The sequence below is a fragment of the Anolis carolinensis genome, chromosome 1 (genome assembly GCF_035594765.1).
Source record: "Anolis carolinensis isolate JA03-04 chromosome 1, rAnoCar3.1.pri, whole genome shotgun sequence".
Classification (NCBI taxonomy): Eukaryota; Metazoa; Chordata; class Lepidosauria; order Squamata; family Dactyloidae; genus Anolis; species Anolis carolinensis.
Window position 1 is genome coordinate 216,452,530 of NC_085841.1, and position 23,343 is coordinate 216,475,872.

A 23,343-nucleotide genomic window follows, 5' to 3' on the forward strand; every position below is an offset into this window, starting at 1 on the left:
CTTCGTGACCTCATGGACCAATCCACACCAGAGCTCCCTGTTGGCTGTCACTACTCCTAACTCTTTCAAGGTCAAGCTTGTCACTTCAAGGATACCATCCATCCATCTTGCCCTTGGTCGGCCCCTCTTCCTTTTTTATAACTATTATCCCCAGCATCATTGCCTTCTCCAAGATTTCCTGTCTTGTCATGATGTGGCCAAAATACTTCATCTTTGCCTCTAATATCCTTTCCTCCAGTGAGCAATCGGGTATTATTTCCTGGAGGATGGACTGGTTGGAGCTTCTTGCAGTCCAAGACATTCTCAGAATTTTCCTCCAACACCACAGTTCAAAAGCATCTATTTCCTTCACTCAGCCTTCCTTATGGTCCAGCTCTCGCACCGATAGGTTTCTACAAGGAATATCATTGTTTTAACCATGCGGACCTTCGTTGCCAGTGTGATGTCTCTATACACATACATACATACATACATACATACATACATACTGTAGTTAAGCATTAGAGAGGATTCATTTTTGCTTGGATTAGGATTTCATTGTGCCCAATGTGCTCTTTCTATTTCCTTCTCCTCCTTCTTCCCACTTTCACCTGTCTTTCTCCCTGTTCTTTCTGCTGCACTCCCTTATGCTCATTAAGCTTTTCCTTTTTCTCATTCCTTTTGCAGCAAAACTAGGCAGGAAGAACTCTCTCTTCTTTCTCTTCCCTTTCTTGGAAGAAATCTGAACCCTGCACAGAGAAGCACCAAAGGGAAGCACCTAAAGGCCCTGCAAAGTGGGACAAAGATAACATTGTAGGCTTGTTTGTCCAAACATGCTTGTAGGGGACATTAATGATGCTTAGAGTCTAATGCCCAAATTATGTAATAGTTAGATTTTTTAAAATTTAGATTAGATTTAATAAATAGAGTCCCAGAAGAACTATGGACAGAAGTCCACAACACTGTTCAGGAGGCAGCAACAAAGTACATCCCAAAGAAAAAGAAAACCAAGGAAATAATGCCCGGCTGCTCACTGGAGGGAAGGATATTAGAGGCAAAGCTGAAGTATTTTGGCCACATCATGAGGAGACAGGAAAGCTTGGAAAAGAGCACGATGTTGGGGAAAATGGAAGGAAAAAGGAAGAGAGGCTGACCAAGGGCAAGATGGGTGGACGGTATCCTTGAAGTGACTGACTTGGCCTTGAAGGAACTGGGGGCAGTGACGGCCGACAGGGAGCTCTGGCGTGGACTGGTCCATGAGGTCACGAAGAGTCGGAGACGACTAAACCACTGAGCAGCAACAGATTTTTTTAATTAACTTATCCCAAAACAACTCCATGATGTGAAGCCCATGGTGACCCAATTCCATTGTCTCCATGGTAAAGACACAGAAGGAGAGAGGAACAGACACACACATTCTTTGTTAGTAAAAGTAAAGGTTTCCCCTGATGTTAAGTCCAGTCATGTCTGACTCTGGGGGTTGGTGCTCATCTCCATTTCTAAGCCGAAGAGCCGGCGTTGTCCGTAGACACCTCCAAGGTCATGTCGCTGGCATGACTGCATGGAGCACCGTTACCTTCCCGCCAGAGCGGTACCTATTGATCTACTCACATTGGCATGTGAGGTTGGCAGAAGCTGGAGCTAACAGCGGGTGCTCACTCCGTTCCCCGGGTTTGAACCTGGGACCTTTGGGTCTGCAAGTTCAGCAGCTCAGCGCTTTAACCCACTGAGCCACACTTTGTTAGTATAGAGAAATAAAGGGGTTTAGTCCAGACCTGAACTCAATGGTGTGGGCATTGTCATTGGAGGGAAGGTGTAAGGCAGCTATTGTCACTCATTTTTCTTTCTTATTGCAGCCCTCCATGGTCCCTGAAATTCTGCTGTAGTGTGTCCTCAGAAAGCACACAGAGCCTCCTGGAGAGTTCAAAAGGAAGAAGGAATCTGGGACGACCACTGCTTCCTCCAGCAGGACACTGCTGCTGCATTGACTCTTGAATTACCTTCCTATCTAGATCCATCCCAGTACTGAGTTAAATAAAAGATAGCAGATGTCTTTTCAAGTCCCACATACTCAGCCCTGGGTTTGAGATGCCTGGTGTTCTAACTTAAGTATTGATGCTTGATTTTCATATGTCTTGTGTTTCCCATATTTATAAGGCAGATGTCATCTCTCACTTTTATGGTTGGTTAGATTCTCTTTGAAAGTGATTGTCACAACATAGAAGCACTTTGGGTTTCTTTCTTTTTTGGCAGTCTTTTGCCTTTTGGCATTTTAAATTGACCTAATGCTATGCATTTACTCTTCACTCAGCAGAGTTTTTTTGCCACTAAATTTCACTGTTGTTTTCTTTTGAAGTGTCAGATATTATTTACACAAGTGTATATCCCTCTTAAATGCTTCCAGATGATGCTAGCAATGAAATGTGATGCACTGACCCTGTACTGGAACATGATGTCAAGTTGAGGCATTCCTTTCTCTTCACTTTTCTGCCATTTCAACAATAATGTTTTTGTCAGCACCAATTTTCTCCTGACCACCATCGCTGCCTTCCTATAACCATTAGGAAACACTTCCCTTATGTTAGTTTACTTTCTTAAGTTCTAGCCATACTACTTGCTCTTCTTCTGGCAAGTGAATATTTATTCTAATTATTATTATTATCTTCTATCTGTTTTGAAAATTAAAACAAGTCAAGGGAAGTAGTTGTATCACAAAATGTAGGTATTATTTTAAATACGAGTTTTTATCTTTTAAAAAGTTCAAAGTAGAGGTTGTTGTGTGTTTTCCAGGCTGTATGGCCATGTTCCAGAAGTATTCCCTCCTGACGTTTCACCCACATCTATGGCAGGCATCCTCACCTCACAACCTCTGAGGATGCCTGCCATAGATGTGGTTGAAACATCAGGAGAGAATACTTCTGGAACATGCCCATACAGCCCGGAGGAAAACATACAAAAACCATATAGAAACTTGTCTTCAGAATTCAGTGCTCCTATACTACAAGCAGCGAGTTGAGAGAAAATGAAAAGGTGGTGGTAACTGCATGGAAACTGAAATGGAAACTCGCTGCTTACCTACAAGAAACACATCCTTGTAGTATAGGAGCACTGAATTCTGAAGACAAGTTTCTATATGGTTTTTGTATGTTTTCTGGGCTGTATGGGCATGTTTCAGAAGTACTCTCTCCTGATATTTCGCCCACATCTATGGCAGGCATCCTCAGAGATTGTGAGGTATACCTCACAACCTCTGAGGATGCCTGCTATAGATGTGGGTGAAACGTCAGGAGGGAATATTTCTGGAACATGGCCATACAGCCTGGAAAACACACAAAACCTTGTGATTCCAGCCATGAAAGCCTTTGACAACACAAGTTCAAAGTAGCTTGAAGACCAAAAAATAAGATAAGGTTGCAAAAGCAATAGATAAAACAATAGAACAAGGATAGATTAATAAAACAGTAAAATATTTCAATAGTTTACAATACTCCAAACCTTTCAGTCAGTACAATGATTGCTCATGCCAGTCATTGCTCAAGAAAGGAGTTAATATTTAATAAAACACTCATTTTTTTCCACATTTTTGAATAGCTGCTGCTGCAAGCAACAGTAGTCTGCTCCCCTGCTGATTTGGACACAACAGACTGGTATTTCTACCTGCTTCCTCCAGCAATCCCTGATGTGTCAGTCAAAAACATAACCCCTGTCATAATCCCTATACTATGTAGTAGCATAACATAGCAGTTGAAGTAGCTATCTCACAATACATTTAACACTAAATAAATAAATAGCAAATACTCTGAAATGAATGAATATAAATACAATTATAATTATATTTAAATTGAAGATAAGAGCTATTTGACCATAAAATATGCTGCCTTGGAGCATGGTGTATTCCTCCTCTCTGGAGGTTTCGAAACAGAGGCTGTATGGCCATCTGTCAAGAGTGCTTTGTGTGTTCCTGCATGGCAAGGGGTTGGGCTGAATGGAACAAGTTGCTATCTTTACCCAGTTTGCTCCAAGAACAAGTTGTTATCTTTATCCAGTTTGCAGAATCTCCTTCAGTGAATCACCAACACAAGAACAATGTTGTCTGGCAGATACGAGGGCTATCCAGAAAGTACATTACATTTTGGAATTAAAAATGAACAAAGTATAGGAGAAAACATTTACCATATACAGTTGAAAGCCACGCCCAAATACCACATCTCACGTAGTCGCCATTCAAATCTAGGCACTTACCATAGTGATTAAGGAGCTTTGCAACTCCTTCCCCACTAAATTCTGCCACTTGTTCTCAACCAGCCGGTCACCCCTTCCCGCAGTTGTGCAGTGTCGCCAAAACGCTGCGTTGCCAGCCACACCCCCATTGTTGGAAACAAGTGGTTGATGAAGCAAACTGCAGAATTTAGTGGGTTGATTTTGCTGCTTCCCCCCTACACATTCTGGTGCATCATTTGTATACTTTAGGAGGTCTGCTGGAGCAGCGTAATGATGGCCCAGTAAGTTCTTTTTACTTTTAATGCTTTTGGGGTGGGTGGGTGTCCCCATGCCATCCCAGAAGTTACAGAGATGGCATAGGGATACCTCACTAAGAAAGCCTGTTTTTTTTGGGCAGGAATGGAAACTTAAACCTGCTTTGGTGCAGCAGAAAGCATCCTCAGTTTCTCTTGTCTTTCAAAAAGCAACAACTTGCATCATGGTAGCTAATGGCTACACCATTAATAAAATATATGTTTTGAGGAGACTCCAACCTAACCATTGTATACCTCATTAACAATTATAGAGTTTCTGGCATAATCAATTCGGTTTACTGTGGGTGCCAAATAAAATAAAACTCAAATAAAGGAATACTTTCATTTGCATTTTATTGACCTTCAAAATATGTTAGAATATGGTCTACAGTAGAGTCTCACTTGTCCAAGTTTCTGGATTATCCAAGCCATTTTTGTAGTCAATGTTTTCAATATATCGTGATATTTTGGTGCTAAATTCGTAAATACAGTAACTATAACATAACATTACTGCATATTGAACTGCTTTTTCTGTCAATTTTTTTTGTAAAACATGATGTTTTGGTGCTTAATTAGTAAAATCATAACCTAATTTGATGTTTAATAGGCTTTTCCTTAATCCCTCCTTATTATCCAAGGTATTCGCTTATCCAAGCTTCTGCCGGCCCGTTTAGCTTGGATAAGTGAGACTCTACTGTATATACATGTAGGTTTTAATCATTATGTTAGATATACATTTAGGTTTATTCAGAAGTTGCACACACATGCATGTTTGTTCAGAAGTAAGGCCCCTTACTTAGAGGAACCCCGGTGGCGAAGTGTGTCAAAGCACTGAGCTGCTGAACTTGCAGACTGAAAGGTCCCAGGTTCAAATCCCAGGAGCAGTGTGAGCGCCCGCTGTTAGCTCCAGCTTCTGCCAACCTAGCAGTTCGAAAACATGCAAATGTGAGTAGATCAATAGGTACCGCTCCAGCGGGAAGGTAACGGGGCTCCATGCAGTCATGCCAGCCACATGACCTTGGAGGTGTCTACGGACAACACCGGCTCTTCGTCTTAGAAATGGAGATGAGCACCAACCCCCAGAGTCAGACATGACTGGACTTAACGTCAGGGAAAACCTTTACCTTTACCTTTAAGGCCCCTTCTATGCTGTCAGATTATATAAAATCTAGATTATTTGCTTTGAACTGAAATTTATAGTAGTACAGACTCATATAATCCAGTTCAAAACAGATCATGTGAATTATCTACTTTGATAATTTGGATTACATGGCCAGTGTAAAAGGGGCCTAGGGCTTGCTTTTAATGAGCACCAACCCCCAGAGTCAGACATGACTGGACTTAACGTCAGGGGAAAACCTTTACCTTACCTGCCCATCAGAGTTATTTCCAGTATTGCTAGCTTTATTTTGGGGCTGATTTTAGAAGCATATCTATTTTGGCATATTTTTATATGAATTCAGATAATATCAGCTGCAGTTTTTGAGTTCCACTTTCCACATTCCAAGCATATAGGATTACAGCCTCATTCTTTCAGAGAAATCAAGAAGGACAATGTGCTTCAGTCATTGCTGGGTTTACTGGAATTTCCCCTTGTTACTGCTAAAGGAAAAGTGGATCTATTGGTGTGTAAGTTGGAATGCATTTCACAGGATCAAATAACCTCATCCAATTACAGAACTCCTAGAAGATGGGTCAACAACAGCCTATTTTGCACTATTTGGAAGAAAAGTTATAGTTAGAATTGTATACTGAATAGAATTGTACACGGATAAATTTTTCTAAGCGGGCTCCGGCTGATTTGGCTCTTTCCACTCTTTCAGCTAGCCGTGGTGGCATAAGTGTGAAAGGCCCCCCATTGTGGCACATAAAAGAACACAGAACTTGAAAGACATGTTGGTACACTCAAATATTGACCATGACACTCGTAGTGTGAAAAATTAGACCTAATTTGGTAGGAAATTTTCCTTGCCACCATTGTGCCATATGTCCCCAATTTATTCATACTAAGTTGTTTCAGAATCCTCATACTAAGATAGTTCATCAACTGCAACATTTTGCTACATGCACCACCAAAGGAGTCATCTACCTTATTACTTGTCCCTGTTCCTTGATGTATGTCGGCCAGACCAGTAGACAAATTAAACTCCGTGTAACAGAACACAAGAGTAAGATTAGGAATCGGGCCATTGACTCAAGCCTGTATAAACATTTCAATGACATGAACCATAGTCCTGAATCATTCAGGGTTCTAGTCCTAGAGGTAGTTACTTCTTCCTCAAACATAGATTTATGCACCAAACTACAACAACGGGAAGCCTTCTGGATATTCACTCTTAAAACAGTTCACCCTAAGGGTCTCAATGATTCTGTTTCATTTCAATGTTTTCTGTGAGCTTGGTGTATACCTTTGGTGATGTTCAAATAGGTTATTTTACGTAAAACTTCTTTCAAATGGCTGATATATAGCCACACCTATATCCATACTGGGCCCCTTTAAAATTCTCCCTATATACAGTGAGTTCTATCTGCTTCTCCTGTGCTTGCCTAAGGAATCAAACCAGTAGCAGAGCACTTCTGTAGGATAGTTCATGGAGGAGAGTTTATGTGAGTATACATGCTTTTACTATACTTTGTAATTTGTGATTTTTATCCTGTACAAGTGTTTCTAGCCACTCGTATGTATTCCCTGTAGGTCCACTCCGTCATTGATAATGACACATTGAAATTATATACTCGAAGAACGAAATTGACTACTCTAGGTTCTCCATACCTGCATAACCACCACCTGAGGAAGACTACACAGTCGAAACCGGTTGTGGATGGTGACTAACCTTGGACTTGTTTAAAACATTGGATTTCATAAAAGGATTCACTTACTTGGACGTTTAAATTTGGACTCACAATTAGTGACTTTTACAGTCCTCCATGTGGAACATGAACTCTGGTGGGCATTGGACTCACAAACTCTGAATATAGAGTTTTACTTTCTATGAATGTATGTGTGTTGGTAACACATGGATTATATCTTGGTTTAATGACTGTTTTATAGTTCATATTATTGGATTACACTTCTAGCTATAGTGGCCTCTTGCCTGTGCATTTCAGGGAATCCTTTCTTTGTATTGGCATGAGTATTCCTGCCATTCTTTTGCGTCCACAACAGACCACACAGCTGCTGACCACGACTACTTTCGGTTTCATTCGGCTACATATGGAGCGTGGAGACGAAGCTGCTCACCCAGACCGGGGGGGGGGGGTGTCCCTTGTTAGCTCTGTCTTTTGAGACAATCAGAACAGAAGATAGCCGTGACTTGTCTTTTAGCTGGGCCTCCATTTTTCTGTTGCGAATAGGCTTCTGAGAGGGACAGATCATGCTCCAGTCCACTGGTGTTGTATTCCAACCTGCATCTGAGCTGTTAGGTGAGCCAGGTGTTGGGCCTGTTCAGCCTGTGATAGTACCTGCACCTGACCAATCAGATGAATCTGGGTTGGGGCCTAGGATTCCCATGCAGCAAGAGACAAATGATTATGTAGTCAGAGTTAGATGAGGCTGCTGTTCCAGGAAAGCCAGAGTTAGATGAGGCTGCTGTTCCTAAGGATTCTGGGAGCAGGCATACAATGGTTTCAAGCAGGCAGCTTGAACTGCATTCCTTGGGAGACTCAAGGAATGCAAGGAATGCAGATGGGCATTCCAGTCTTGATAAGAGTAATGAGGTTGACAGAAAGAAAGCAATATGTCAACAGAGATAAGAAAGGGAGGTTTTCAGAAGGAGCAAACGGTTACTAATGAGAAAGGGTTTTGAGCAAACTTCCCACAAAAAGAGGCCTCGATTCTAGCTTTAAGAGGAACTGCTTCTGAGAGAGAATTCAGAGGTGGTAACTTTGCTCATTGAGAGGTTTGATCCTGTTTCATGGATTCTTGTTTCATGTTTTCTTTGGACTTTCATGCCAATTTTCTGTAAACCTTGTATCTTGAGTTTTGCTCCAGTTCTTGTTCTTGGATATCTTGGATTATCAAGTAATGTTCCTGAAAGCCTTGCATTTTGAATCTCTTGTTCCAATTCAAGACCCTGTTCTTTGTTCCAGTTCATGATCCTGTTCCTTGGACTAATTTTGATTACTTTAATTGAAGTTTATTCTTGTGTTTGGATTTCTATGGACTCTTGCTTCAAGATTTTCAAGTGTCTCATAGCTTGTGGACTAAAACCTTGTTTTACTGACTTTGAACTTTGATTTACTATTGCTTACATATTATCTTCAATAAACAGCTTGCATTGCTTATAGCCTGGGGCTACAGTGTGGTTTTAAGGTGTCTCTGTAGCCTACGGTGCAACAGCTGGTGATCTAAATTCTCAGGCCCACTTACAACTCTCCCTTGCTTTTTTAAATATATTTTTAACAATGGCCAATGATCCTTCAGGTAGTGTAGTTCCCAATGAAATAAGCAAAAAGGGTGCCTTAACTCAGCTTCATTGAAAAGGTGTTGAGGGCTAATGATCCCAGAAAGGGTGGTTTCTTAAGTCTGATGCCTTAACCTAGGTGATGCCTTATTGAAGAATATTAGGAGAAACGATCCCAGAAAAAGTGGTTTCTTAAGACTAATGCCCTAAAACTGAAGTCTATAGATGAAGGCAGGATTGGGTGCCTGAATTGTATCAGACTTTTAAAATAATTAACTTTAACTTTCTTTGTGCCTTTGTGTGTGGATTTGGTTTCTGCTTCAGGTGGCAAAATGTCTTGAGATGATACTTACTTAATGTTTAATGCTCACAATACTGGAACAAATACAACCTTCTTTTTCCTGTAATATATCACACAAACGATTCCAGTTTTGTGCATGAAGGAGAAAAAAAATCTGCAAGTGAACATTTAGTTTTAATGCTGTTGGCAGTGAGGACTAAATGTATGATGAAGTTCAAAGTCAACATGCTTTCAGCCATCCAGATCTTTATTGTTTGCTTGAGAGAGTAGTGGTGTCAACCATGTGTCAGACTCCTACAGAGAGATGTGGGGTTCCACCTGAGTCCTAGGATGTCAACTATATGTCTGAAGAAAAACCAGTCATCTGAATCTATTTGTATGCTTCTTAGGCAGAATGTCCTTACAGCCTAATGGGTCATTTCTCTTCACTCTTGTCTGATTTGCAATTTGAAAAAGTTACTTTTTTTTACTAGGCAATCTGGAATTTTCCCAGGTCAGAGCAGAATGTTCTTACATTGAGTTGAAAAAAAAAAATCAGTTTTTAAAAGAGCCACCAGTTTCTTGTGGGGTTTTGTCGGCTCTTAGCTTGCCATAGCTCCATAGAATCCTATCTGAATAGTTCTATTTACTGTTCCTGTACATAAAAATGGTATAATCCTAAGTATGCCTAAATTATGTTGTGAATGGCTCAAGGGGGAATCATGTTTAGAAAAATAACCAGAAATCCTAGAAAGCTTCTTGGAAAGGTAACTTTATACACTTTCTCCAAAGACATGGTGGCAGCTGGCAACAATCAAGCACCTCAATTCTGCAAACAGAGTTAATATGCACAGTGGTCCCTTTGATTCCTTTATCCTTCAGTACTATATTTAAGATTGTCTCATTGGATCAATAAATGAATGAATGAAACACTGATTTTTATTTATTACTTTTATCCTTGTTATAATTATCTCAGAAATTACAAGATCAAATATAAGCTGATATTGGGCTAATCCTATGAGGAGGGGACAAAAAGGTAAGGGAGCTGTGTTCCCATGTTGTGCCAATTTTTGTCACCAGGTTGGCTGAAGCTGCTCCTTGTTACAGCTCCATGAAAATATCAACAGGGCCCACTACCTGTGATATTGCAAAGTGTCATCTGTTGATCTCAGGTTCTGATGTAATCCTGATCTGGTAGTTCTAGGTGTTACTAACACAGGCCCCATAGTTTGTAACAGTAGTTTGATAATGTGGTCTGTGCGGATTCAGAAGAAGACCTACAAGCCACTTTAAACACCTTTGCAGAAGCATACGAGAAGCTCAGTCTCTTATTGAACATTGAGAAAACCAAATTGGTCTTCTAGCAGTCACCAGCCAATCCCTTTGCAATGCCAGGATTACAGCTTAATTATGTAATGTTAGAAAATGTTGACCATTTCCGCTACTTTGGCAGTGTCCTGTTTTGTCTTTCAAGAATAATATAATAATAATAATAAAACTTTATTTATACCCCGCCGCCATCTCCCCAACGGGGACTCGGGGCGGCTTACATGGGGCCATGCCCAGGACAATACAATATAACCATATCATAATACAATTAAATAATCCAATACATAAAAATAAACAGTACAACATAAGATCAAAACAGCAGTATAACAAGGGCGGGCCGCATGAACACTGAATTAAAAACTAAATTAAAAACTCTGGGTGAGAAAGGGATTAGAATAAAAACCTCGAGGGACAGGGACAGCCTTAAGACACTGTGGTAAGTAAATGAAAACAACATTCACACTGGCCTCCAACTGAAAAAGAGTTCTTCTCTCACCCTGGACTTTCCACAGATATATATATATAAACCTCCTTGCTTAGTTTCTCCATACCTCACAACCTCTGAGGATGCCTGCCATCGATGTGGGTGAAACATCAGGAGAGAATACTTCTTGAACATGGCCATACAGGCCGGAAAACATACAACAACCCTAAATGAAAACTGCTTTACTTTAGCAAAACATATAGTAAAGTACACTCAATGAAATAATGCAAAAGAAAGTCAGAAAGTATTACTTCAGACAAAGAAACAGGCATAAATCCAGAAGCAGACTTGGAGCAGGCACACAGGGAGTGAAGGTATTAGAGTCAGTTTGTTACCAGCAAGAGCTGGCTGCATCTGCTTCGGCTTTTATAGCCCTGGGTCCCCACACAGCTGCTAGGGCAATTCCTAATTACTCAGCTGAATTTCTGGCAGCTAATCTTGCTGAAGGACGTCTCTGCTCTGTTTCCTTTCACCTCTCCTGGAATGAGGGTACTAGCAAAACCTCCTCCTCAGACTCCAACTCACCCTCAGATTCATGAACACTTTCCTGCTCCCCTTCCTCTTCTGAAGAAGAGGAATCCCTGACAGGCAGCCACCTTTCCACAAAAGTCAACATTGACACTGAAATGCAACAATGCCTGAGCTCTGTGAATGCAGCATTTTTCTGAATGAAGCAGAGAGTGTTTAAGAACCGGGACATCTGCAGGGACACCAAGGTGCTTGTTTATAAAGCTATTGTCCTCCCAACCCTGCTCTATGCCTGCGAAACGTGGATAGTCTACAGACATCACACTCAACTCCTAGAGCGTTTCCATCAACGTTGCCTCTGAAAAATCCTCCAAATCTCTTGGGAAGACAGGCAGACAAGTGTCAGTATGCTGGAAGAAGCAAAGACCTCTAGCACTGAAGCGATGCTCGTACTCCATCAACTCCATCAGCTAGACTGGCCACGTTGTCTGAATGCCCGATCATTGTCTCCCAAAGCAGTTACTATACTCTCAACTCAGTAACAGAAAATAGAATGTTGGTGGACAGGAAAGAGATTTAAAAATAAGCTTAAAGCTAACCTTAAAAACTGTGGCATAGACACCGAGAACTGGGAAGCCCTGGCCCTTGAGCGCTCTTACTGGAGGTCAGCTGTGACCAGTTGTGCTGTGGAATTTGAAGAGGGACAAATGGAGGGTGAAAGGGAGAAACATGCCAAGAGGAAGGCACATGAAGCCAACCCTGATCGGTACCAAATTCCACTTGGAAACCGATGTCCTCACTGTGGAACAACATGCAGGTCAAGAATAGGGCTCCACAGCCACCTACACATCCACTGCCAGGACACGACACCCGAAGGACAATCATACTCAGACAATGAGGGATCACCTAAGTAAGCAGTTTGTAATAGGTCAACACAAGCTAAGACAAGCACCGGATTTGTTCCTAAAACAATTTAAAAGTATAGCAATTGATAATATGATCAAAAACTAGGTTAAAAGAATGAAAACTGGTCTGCTTCAGCAAAGTTCAACCAATTTCCCTGAACAACTAATTCCCTGAACTTAAAAGTATTATTCTACAGTAGAGTCTCACTTATCCAATGTAAACGGGCCAGCAGAACATTGGATAAGCGAATATGTTGGATAATGAGAGATTAAGGAAAAGCCTATTAAACATCAAATTAGGTTATGGTTTTACAAATTAAGCACCAAAACATCATGTTATACAACAAATTTGACAGAAAAAAGTAGTTCAATACACAGTAATGCTTTGTAGTAATTACTGTATTTATGAATTTAGCACCAAAATATCACGATGTATTGAAAACATTGATTACAAAAATGTGTTGGATAATTCAGAATGTTGGATAAGTGAGTGTTGGATAAGCGATACTCTACTGTAATATGTTTAATGGGGTGGGGGCATTCATGTTCAAGTAAAAAAAAGGAGAAAAATGTCTGCTTAGATCTTTGACAATTGTTGGGATTTAGCTTTCAGTATAGATATTCTCTACTCCAGAGTCAATATGCTGAACACAGAACTGTATTTCTAACCACATCCCACACGTTTTAAACAATGGCATACTTTTATTAAAAACTAGAAAAGTATATTGCTTCTAAGGGCTATTTGGGGGGAAAAAAGACACCAAGCAAGCTGCAAAATCTATTGTTTCTATAATCAGAGATATGTTATAAACTGATACATAAGGAATGTAATTGTTTCTTGTTGTTATTTGTCAGTGCCCACTGGCAAGAAATTCTGAATGAATTACAAGGAACTTTTTAATAAAAGGAGCTAAACTGGCTTAATAACCTTTGAGAACTTTGTGTTGATTTTTTTTTAAAAAAAATCCCAAAACAAACATCCTTCTCAAATCCTCTACAATTTCTCTATACCACCCTCTTTCCCCACACTTTTAAAAGTCTTGGATGATTTTTGTCTTATTCTCTGTCCAATAAGAGCCATTGTTTTACAAGAGCCCCCCCCCCCCCCATAATGTTGCATTTTTCCTATGCTTGTTTTAAACTTTGGACATTTCATCCATCCATTGCAAGTAAAGAAGTGATCACAAACTCAGGCAATACAAGATGAACTTTGAACACCAAATAGGTAGGCCCTTGGGGGGAAAAAACTGAAATATGAGCTGCTTATTCTCCAAGCCCTTTAAACCCTCCAATCTGTTTTAAATTATTTGGGTGCCTCTATTTAAAGGTTAAATTTTTTGTTGTTGTTATGAGCCCTAGTTTAGTAATACAAAACCTGGCCAATATCAGGAGAGAGCCAATTCACAGATTACACACACAGGGTCTTTCCTGAGCTGGCTAGGAAAGTGAAACAGCATGCTTATTCTTAGCGACACATTCTGACAATGAATGAACTTTTCACATCTTGGCTCATAAAATAAACACAATCTTATTCAGTGGGAAAATAAATTAACTAGCCTGGCCGTCACGTATGAGCAAGTGATGACTCTCAATTGAAATTTCACCGTCACTTAAAATTTAATGTGAATTTTTAAACATGAAATGTACATCTCTTTACATCCTAATATAGTTGTAGAGGATTAGAGGTGTGTTAGATGATGGATATAAGGACAAACAAGTAAAGCATATTGCACTTTCAAAATCTAGTATTGTCGGTGAAAGATGAGTAAATTTGTCTCTTACTGAAATCACTCTACATCTTTCTACAAGAGTGAAAAGTGGCATAATGTATCCGGGCTGTGGCGCAGGCTGGAGAGCAAGCCAGCTGCAACCAGCTGCAATGAATCACTCTGACCAGGAGGTCATGAGTTCGAGGCCCGCTCGGAGCCTATGTTTGTCTTGTCTTTGTTCTATGTTAAAAGGCATTGAATGTTTGCCTATATGTGTAATGTCCCCTTCGGGGTGAGAAGGGCGGAATATAAATACTGTAAATAAATAAATAAATAAATAAATAAATAAATTTCTCCTGTTAAAGTCAGGGAGAATATCACCGTAGTTAGAATATTCCCAGAGGGTTTTAATAGTGGTTAGTGTGGGCTGAATCAAATCCAGATGATGCATACAGTAAGCCTGTACGAACGTACAGTAGAGTCTCACTTATCCAACATAAATGGGCCAGCAGAATGTTGGATAAGCGAATATCTTGGATAATAAGGAGGGATTAAGGAAAAGCCTATTCAATACACAAAAATGTTATGTTGTAATTACTGTATTTACGAATTTAGCACCAAAATATCATGATATATTGAAAACATTGACTACAAAAATATGTTGGATAATCCAGAACATTGGATAAGCGAGTGTTGGATAAGTGAGACTCTACTGTATTTCCCTCTATGAACCATCTTAGTGGTTAAGATCAGGAGACAGGGCCTTCTCAGTGGTGGCCCCTCAGCCCTGGAATTCCCTCCCCAATGAAATTAGATCCGCTCCCTCCCTCCTGTCCTTCAGAAAGAAAGTGAAGACATGGATGTGAGACCAAGCTTTTGGACAATAATCTGCAATACATTAAGTAACTATGGGACAGTGCAATTTAGGATCCGAATGGCTCCTGGAATATGCCTTTGGACTGTGTGGTTTTTAAGTAATTTGTTTTAAGATTATGATGTTTTAAGTATTGATGTATATATGTTGTTTTTACCCTATGTACAGTATGTATCTGTGGCATCAAATTGTGCCTTCTTTGTGAGCCGCCCTGAGTCCCCTGCAGGGTGAGAAGAATGGGATATAAATGCAGCAAATAAATAAATAAATCGCATACACTCCAACGTTTCACAGATGAAAACTGGGATGTATGGCCAAGTGATCTTAGAGTGCGGTCAAGATGGCAAAAAGTTTTCAATGAGGAAGAAGCTAGGAGAAGCTGGTAGAGCTTTAAAAGTATGCATGATTTGTTTAGTACATGTCTGGCTTGGCGAATAAAGGTACAGTAGAGTCTCACTTATCCAACATTCTGGATTATCCAATGCATTTTTGTAGTCAATTTTTTCAATACATCATAATATTTTGGTGCTAAATTCGTAAATACAGAAATTACAACATAACATTACTGCGTATTGAACTACTTTTTCTGTCAATTTTGTTGTATAACATGATGTTTTGGTGCTTCATTTGTAAAATCATAACCTAATTTGATGTTTAATAGGCTTTTCCTTAATCCCTCCTTATTATCCAACATATTCTCTTATCCAACATTCTGCCGGCCCGTTTATGTTGGATAAGTGAGATTCTACTGTATTACTGTTTTGTGGATTTTGGACTGTTATTTTTTTTTGGGGGGGGGGGGTTGTTTTGTTTTGTTTTTGCTATATGGCCAACACGGCTACACCTGGGTTTGTTTCCTGCAGTAACCTACTATATTTGATTAATCTATTACTGATTTATTTCTAATAATATGTTTAGAGATGCAAATAAAAAGGCAAAGGTAAAGGTTTCCCCTGACATTGAATCTAGTCGTGTCCGACTCTGGGGGTTGGTGCTCATCTCCATTTCTAAGCCAAAAGCCACCATTGTCCGTAGACATCTCCAAGGTCATGTGACCTGCAGAAGCAGTACTTATTGATCTACTCACATTTGCATGTTTTGAAACTGCTAGGTTGGCAGAAGCTGGGACTAATAGTGGGAGTTCACCCTGCTCTCGGGATTCAAACTGCCAACCTTTTGGTCAGCAAGTTCAGCAGCTCAGTGGTTATATGCAAGAGAAATAAATATGCAAAAAAATCTGTACATTTCAACTCTAAGTTATATTACATAGCACAGGCATCCCCAAACTAAGGCTCATGGGCCAGATGCAGCCCTCCAAGGTCATTTATCTGGCCCCGCCCTCAGTTTTAGACTTAGGCTTGCCCAAAGTCTGAAATGACTTGAAGGCACACAACAGCAATAATCCTAATTAACTTGCCTATCTCATTGGCCAGAAGCAGGCCCACACTTCCCATTGAAATCCTGATAGGTTTACGTTGGTTAAAATTGTTTTTATTTTTAAATATTGTATTGTTCTTTCATTATTGTTGTTGTTGTTTGCACTACAAGTAAGACATGTGCAGTGTGCATAGGAATTTGTTTGTATTTTTTTCAAATGATAATGCAGCTCCTCAACAATCTGAAGGATCCGCTTAAAAAGTTTGAGGACCCCTGATGTAGCATTTATGCAAATCCCACTGACCTGCCTAAATACACTAAAGGCACCAGAGCCCATCTGATCTTGGAAGCTAAGCAGGGTAAGCTCACGATAGCACTTGGATGAGAGACCACAAGTTAATATCAGTTCAGAGAAGATATCTGGTAAAACCACCTCTGAGTATTTCTTACCTAAGGTAACCCTATGAAATCTTTGGGGTTGCTATAAGTTTAACAAGTAACCTCAATGCACGTACAAACACATATATTACAAGGATAGTTCTCTCTGTGTATGGCTTGCACTGTAGATCATTTTATCTTTTGCTCTTTTTTCCCCAGCATCACACTAAACACTAGGGCTTAGACATTAACCTCAGTGTAATTTCAGTGACTACTGTTTCTCCCCTGTTGCCATTTTGAGTTCAATTCCAGTAAATAAGTACCAATGGGAAATTCCTAGAGGCTGAGCCATTTTCACCAAATTAGCATCCAGTTACACAAGGGTCTTTGTGAAGCAGTTAGTTGTAACTTGATTCAAAATGCATATTTGGGGATTTCCGACAAGACCAGCATTGTTTTTTATGCTAATAGAAGAAAGAAAAAAAACACCACATTGGAATCTCTTGCATTTCTATGATCAAAGCTGACCACCATGAATGTGTCTGGAACTACTACTGAGTGACAGAATTTTCAGAGACATTCATATTACACAGATTTTTTAAAAAACAAAACCGCCTTTTTTCTAAAATACATTCCTTTAGATTCTCTTAGAGGGTATATACTCACATTGCCACCGTTCCTTGTCTAGCACAGTGTTTGAGGTACTATTCATCTAATACGTTGCTTAAAAGATTTTTTTTACTCCTTTCATAAACATGTCAGAGACCCTTTAAAAGAAGAACCTTGCTTATGCAGAGCCAAATTATGAACTCCTGTAGGTGAGAATTGTCGAATTGGATTGATAACAATGTGTTATCAGTCAAAAGATCCTATTTTGGTCACTATAAACATTTAACCTGACTACTGAATGAAACTTCAATTCTGTATTACATAAGATATATATACCGCCTAAATTGGGAGCGTCCTGGTTGCAGCTTTGAAGGCTGCTTCTTAAAAGCAATACTGCAATAGGAATCATTTGCCATTATTGCTATCATTTAAAACAAACTCTTTACATCCATGTTTCCCACAAGTAACTAAATAGTAAAAGGTAAAGGTTTCCCCTGACGTTAAGTCCAGTCATGTCTGACTCTGGGGGTTGGTGCTCATCTCCATTTCTAAGCCGAAGAGCCGGCATTGTCTGTAGACACCTCCAAGATCATGTGGCCGGCATGACTGCATGGAGCGCCGTTACCTTCCCGCCGGAGCGGTACCTATTGATCTACTCACATTTGCATGTTTTTGAACTGCTAGGTTGGCAGAAGCTGGAGCTGACAGCGGCCGCTCACACTGCTCCCGGGGTTTGAACCTGGGACCTTTCGGTCTGCAAGTTCAGCAGCTCAGTGCTTTAACACACTTCGCCACCGGGACTCCTTTTAACTAAATAGTTAGTATATAAATCCTGTTTGAAGAAATCTGAAGGCATTCTGTCTTTCCAACCACTATGGGCACATCTACATTTTATTTATTTATTTATTTAGTATTTATATTCCACCCTTCTCACCCAGAAGGGGACTCAGGGCGGATCACATTGTATACATATAGGGCAAACATTCAATGCCCATATACACATAGAACTGAGACAGAGTTTCGCTTATCCAACGTTCTGCAGGCCCGTTTAGCTTGGATAAGTGTATGTCTATTTTAAATCATGACTTGTTAATTTGTTTTTTAAATGCATTCTCTTATGTCTTAACTGTTGTTTTTATGATATTATATGATTGTATTGGGCTCCCCCCCTTGTGAGCTGCTCTGAGTCCCCGTTGGGGAGATGGAGCCAGCATACAAAAATGAAATTATGATTATTATTTTATTATGACACAGCAAACAAGATAGATATCCTGGATTTCATATCACAAAATCACAAGTCGAACACTTCCCAAGTGTCTAGGACAGTGTGATGTATTTATTATTATTATTATTATTATTATTATTATTATTATTATTAAATGGGAGCTGCTGCAGCACATGAAAAAGCTGACTTTAAAAAAATGCTGTATTTATTATTATTTATTTATTTACTGTGCTTTTACCCCGCTTTTCTCAACCTAGGAGGGGACTCAAGGCAGCTTCACAACATGGCAGCAATTCAATGCCCTTGAGAACAGAGTACAAAAACAACAATCTAAATAAAATAAAATATTAAAATACAATTTAAAACAGTTAAAAGCATTTAACTCCATACAACCAAGTAAATTGCGTGATCCATAGGCGTAGTCTGGGCCATTCCATTTGTCAGTTACACATCTATCATATCTATTATTGCACTGGATTTCCAAAGGCTTGGTCAAAGTATACCCTTAAATCCACACTGCAGTGTGCATTTCCAGTATGCTTTTTGTGGTGACCATGATTCCAAGTCATCTTGAAGCTATATGACAGTGTCAATGTAGATGGGCCCTATATTATTGGCTCAACCAGCAAAAACAGAGCACAAAACAGCATCATAAGGGACAACACACACCATAATTGTTCCTAAAAAAACACAAAACAGCCCTTTTCCTATTCAAAGCAACACAGCTGAGAATTGCATATTTGGAATCAATTGGGGTAAACTGTGGAGGTGATGCAGATATTTGATCTGAATGGGATCTTGTTAACAGCTTGTTTATTTTAACTTCTTTTTTACCGCGGGTTGTATGTTGTATGTATGTCTATGTGTTAAATGTTTTGATACGGCCGATGGGCTAATCAATAAAACGTGATACTTTTATACACCATAATTGTTCTATACCCATGAATTGTTGAGACAACTCCCTGTGACTGAAAAATTACTAAAAATTAGAGTTATTCCACAAAATGGGTGACATTGTCAGTTATTATGTTACATACATGTTTCTCATTATGTTCAGAGTTGATGAAAGGAATTAATTATTTTTATTTAGTTACATTTAATTTGTGATTCTATCTCCCCTCTCCCAGTTTTCATCGGACTTTAATTTTAGGAACTGCAGTCCAATACAATGACTTGCCTTGGGCCATTTGTAGTTTGGGCTATTACCATGAAAAACTGGAGTGCAGCCATTTCTGGAAGCATTTTGGAGAAAAATAATGTGGAGAGCTGGTGAAGAAAAAATGATGGAGGTCTGCCCTGACATAAATAAAACCTTGTATCCATCAGTTCCCTGGAACACTGCAGAAATGGAGGACTAATAGCACAACTCTATAGGCTACACCATGAGATCATTTCCAGTTTACCTAGCTGATAAAATCAATCATTTGTTGTACACTGCCATTTTGACCTCTGTGGAAAAGTGACATCGAATATTAACAACAAATAAACAACTATGATTAGATCACATATCTCTGTAGAGATTGCATCTCTTCGTGCCTCTAACTCTTATATAGTAGTAAGAGGGAGGGAGCAAGAGGAAGACTTGTTCAACATCAGTATCCATTAAGATCCCTAGTGATCCTGAGGCTAATGAAAAGTGTCACTAGATATATCAAGAGAGAGAAGGAATGGGATAGATTATTAGGAAAATCCAGAAGAATCATTGGGACTTCTTTTCTTTTCCAGCATAACATAGAACTTTGTCTTATCCAGCCAACATGCAATACCGTACTCCTTTTTTCCAAACACTGATTTTTGCATGGGGTTTTGAACTTAAATTAAAGGATGCAGTTCATGGGGAGCCAGGCGCCAATTTTGTTCAAATACAGTAAAGTCTCACTTATCCAAGCCTCGCTTATCCAAGCTTCTGGATTATCCAAGCCATTTTTGTAGTCAATGTTTTCAATATATCATGATATTTTGGTGCTAAATTCATAAATACAGTAATTACAGTAGAGTCTCACTTATCCAAGCTAAAAGGGCCGGCAGAAGCTTGGATAAGCGAATATCTTGGATAATAAGGAGGGATTAAGGAAAAGCCTATTAAACATCAAGTTAGGTTATGATTTTACAAATTAAGTGGCAAAACATCATGTTATACAACAAATTTGACAGAAAAAGTAGTTCAATACGCAGTAATGTTATGTTGTGTTGTAATTACTGTATTTACGAATTTAGCACCAAAATATCACGATATATTGAAAACATTGACTACAAAAATGGCTTGGATTATCCAGAGGCTTGGATAAGCGAGGCTTGGACGATTGAGACTCTACTGTACAACATAACATTACTGCATATTGAACTATACTTATATAGTTCATTGACTTATAAATGAGGTCAATTTACACATGACTATATAATTTGCACTATATAAAAAGACTGTGCTCCATGCAGTCATGCTGGCCACATGACCTTGGAGGTGTCTATGGAAAATGCTGGCTTTTTGGCTTAGAAATGGAAATGAGTACCAACCCCCCAGGGTAGGACACAACTAGACTTAATGTCAGTGGAAAATCTTTACCTATATATAGTAAACTGCTAAATTAAGAATATTTTAATTGCCACATTACAAGTGCTGCCTTGCACGTAAGACCTACTGAACATACTGGACTTCATTTCTGAGTAGACATTTGGTTGGTTGACATGTCTACAAATGTCAAAAATTGTTTTACTGAAAAAAATGAAGTTTTATTTTAGCTCCATCTCAGAGCATGCCATACTGTGATGGTTCAAATTAAGGTATTATCAAAAAAGAAATTTCAATTAACATGATTTTTCCCATCTTGATTTCACAGGAAGCATTTGAACTATCCCAGCTTTCAAGGAAAAGGGGTATATTTCCTTAAATTGTAGAATGCTGTGTTGTATTCTCCTCTATTTAATTTTGTTTTTATAGCATACTATAATTAAATCTTTATTTGAATTTCATATTTCAACCATTTCCTGGTTGTCGTGGAATTGTTAGTAATGTGTGATTACATTATGTTGTCTTTTGCCAGGACATTCCTGTAAATGAGACATTATCCTCCGAGATTTTCTTGGCTGAAAATGTGAGTAATTAAAAACATAAACAAATATTATCCATTACATATGCCACAGTAATAAGTACTTCACTATAATACAAGTTAATGGCTCTTTAGGGATCCAGCTTAATCCTGCTATAGCATGCTACGTAGGTGTATAAATAAACCATTCGGCTTGTGTGCGTTGTACTACACATTGTTAAGTAGGATCTGTGAAGACAGGAGAATAATAGCCAAATTGACTGCCCAATTTTAAAGGATGCCAGTTGAAAATAGAAAAGAAAAGAATTGAGGAGGACAAGCTGAGAGAAACCTGGAAGGTTTCCAAGCTATAGATGCCTTGGTTGTTTATAGCTAAGTCAAGAAATGTGGACGATCCCAAGTCTTCCTTCAGTGGGTGTCAACGGCTTTTAGCTTTGGAAGTTCAAAAAGTTCTTTTGGATTCCTGAATATCACACTATTGAACCAGCACGTTTTGGCTAGCTACACAATAATTTAATTAATTAGGCACTTTCCCAAGGTGTTTTTTTTGTGGGTTTTTTGTTGTTTTTTTGCACTTGGAGTGACATACAATCTGGAATAAAAGAAGAGGCCATAGCTAGAACATAGTACTAAAACACTAGCATTGTCAGATGTTATCTGTCCTCTTTGTTCCATCTGTTTTTCAACTTTGACTATGGAATGAAACCTGCTCTGGGTTTATGTAACAGCAGAAGTCTTTGTATGTAACTGAACCTGGATACTACACGTTCATGTAATATCTGGGCCTACTGTAGTCCTCATAGAAGACAGAAATGGATCGCTCCGACAAAGCTATATTGTTGTGTGCTGTTGCGTTTGCAATGCAAATTATTTGGGGGTGCTTTAGTCTTACATTAGTTTAATTAAAGATATGCTTCTGCTAGAGATTTGATGTGTTGACATAGATAAAAACAGGCTTCGGGGATAAATATATGGAAACTTGTGTTGTCGAAGGCTTTCATGGCCAGGATCACAGGGTTGTTGTATGTTTTCCGGGCTGTATGGCCATGTTCCAGAAGCATTCTCTCCTGACGTTTCGCCCACATCTATGGCAGGCATCCTCACCTCACAACCTCTGTGAGAGATTTGATGTGTTGACATAGATAAAAACACGTGGTCTCCTTACTGGGCAGGCTTCAGGGATAAATATATGGAAACTTGTGTTGTCGAAGGCTTTCATGGCCAGGATCACAGGGTTGTTGTATGTTTTCTGGGCTGTATGGGCATGTTCCAGAAGTATTCTCTCCTGACGTTTCGCCCACATCTATGGCAGGCATCCTCACCTCACAACCTCTGTGAGAGATTTGATGTGTTGACATAGATAAAAACACGTGGTCTCCTTACTGGGCAGGCTTCAGGGATAAATATATGGAAACTTGTGTTGTCGAAGGCTTTCATGGCCAGGATCACAGGGTTGTTGTATGTTTTCTGGGCTGTATGGGCATGTTCCAGAAGTATTCTCTCCTGACGTTTCGCCCACATCTATGGCAGGCATCCTCACCTCACAACCTCTGTGAGAGATTTGATGTGTTGACATAGATAAAAACACGTGGTCTCCTTACTGGGCAGGCTTCAGGGATAAATATATGGAAACTTGTGTTGTCGAAGGCTTTCATGGCCAGGATCACAGGGTTGTTGTATGTTTTCCGGGCTGTATGGGCATGTTCCAGAAGTATTCTCTCCTGACGTTTCGCCCACATCTATGGCAGGCATCCTCACCTCA

At 39.5% G+C, this 23,343-nt stretch overlaps 1 protein-coding gene across 1 annotated transcript in view; it reads right to left on the bottom strand.

Annotated features, from left to right (window-relative positions):
- The window catches only part of LOC134295553 (uncharacterized), a 473,735-nt gene that overhangs the window by 118,347 nt on the left and 332,045 nt on the right, over positions 1 to 23,343 (bottom strand). The gene's annotated exons all lie outside the window — the stretch shown is intronic.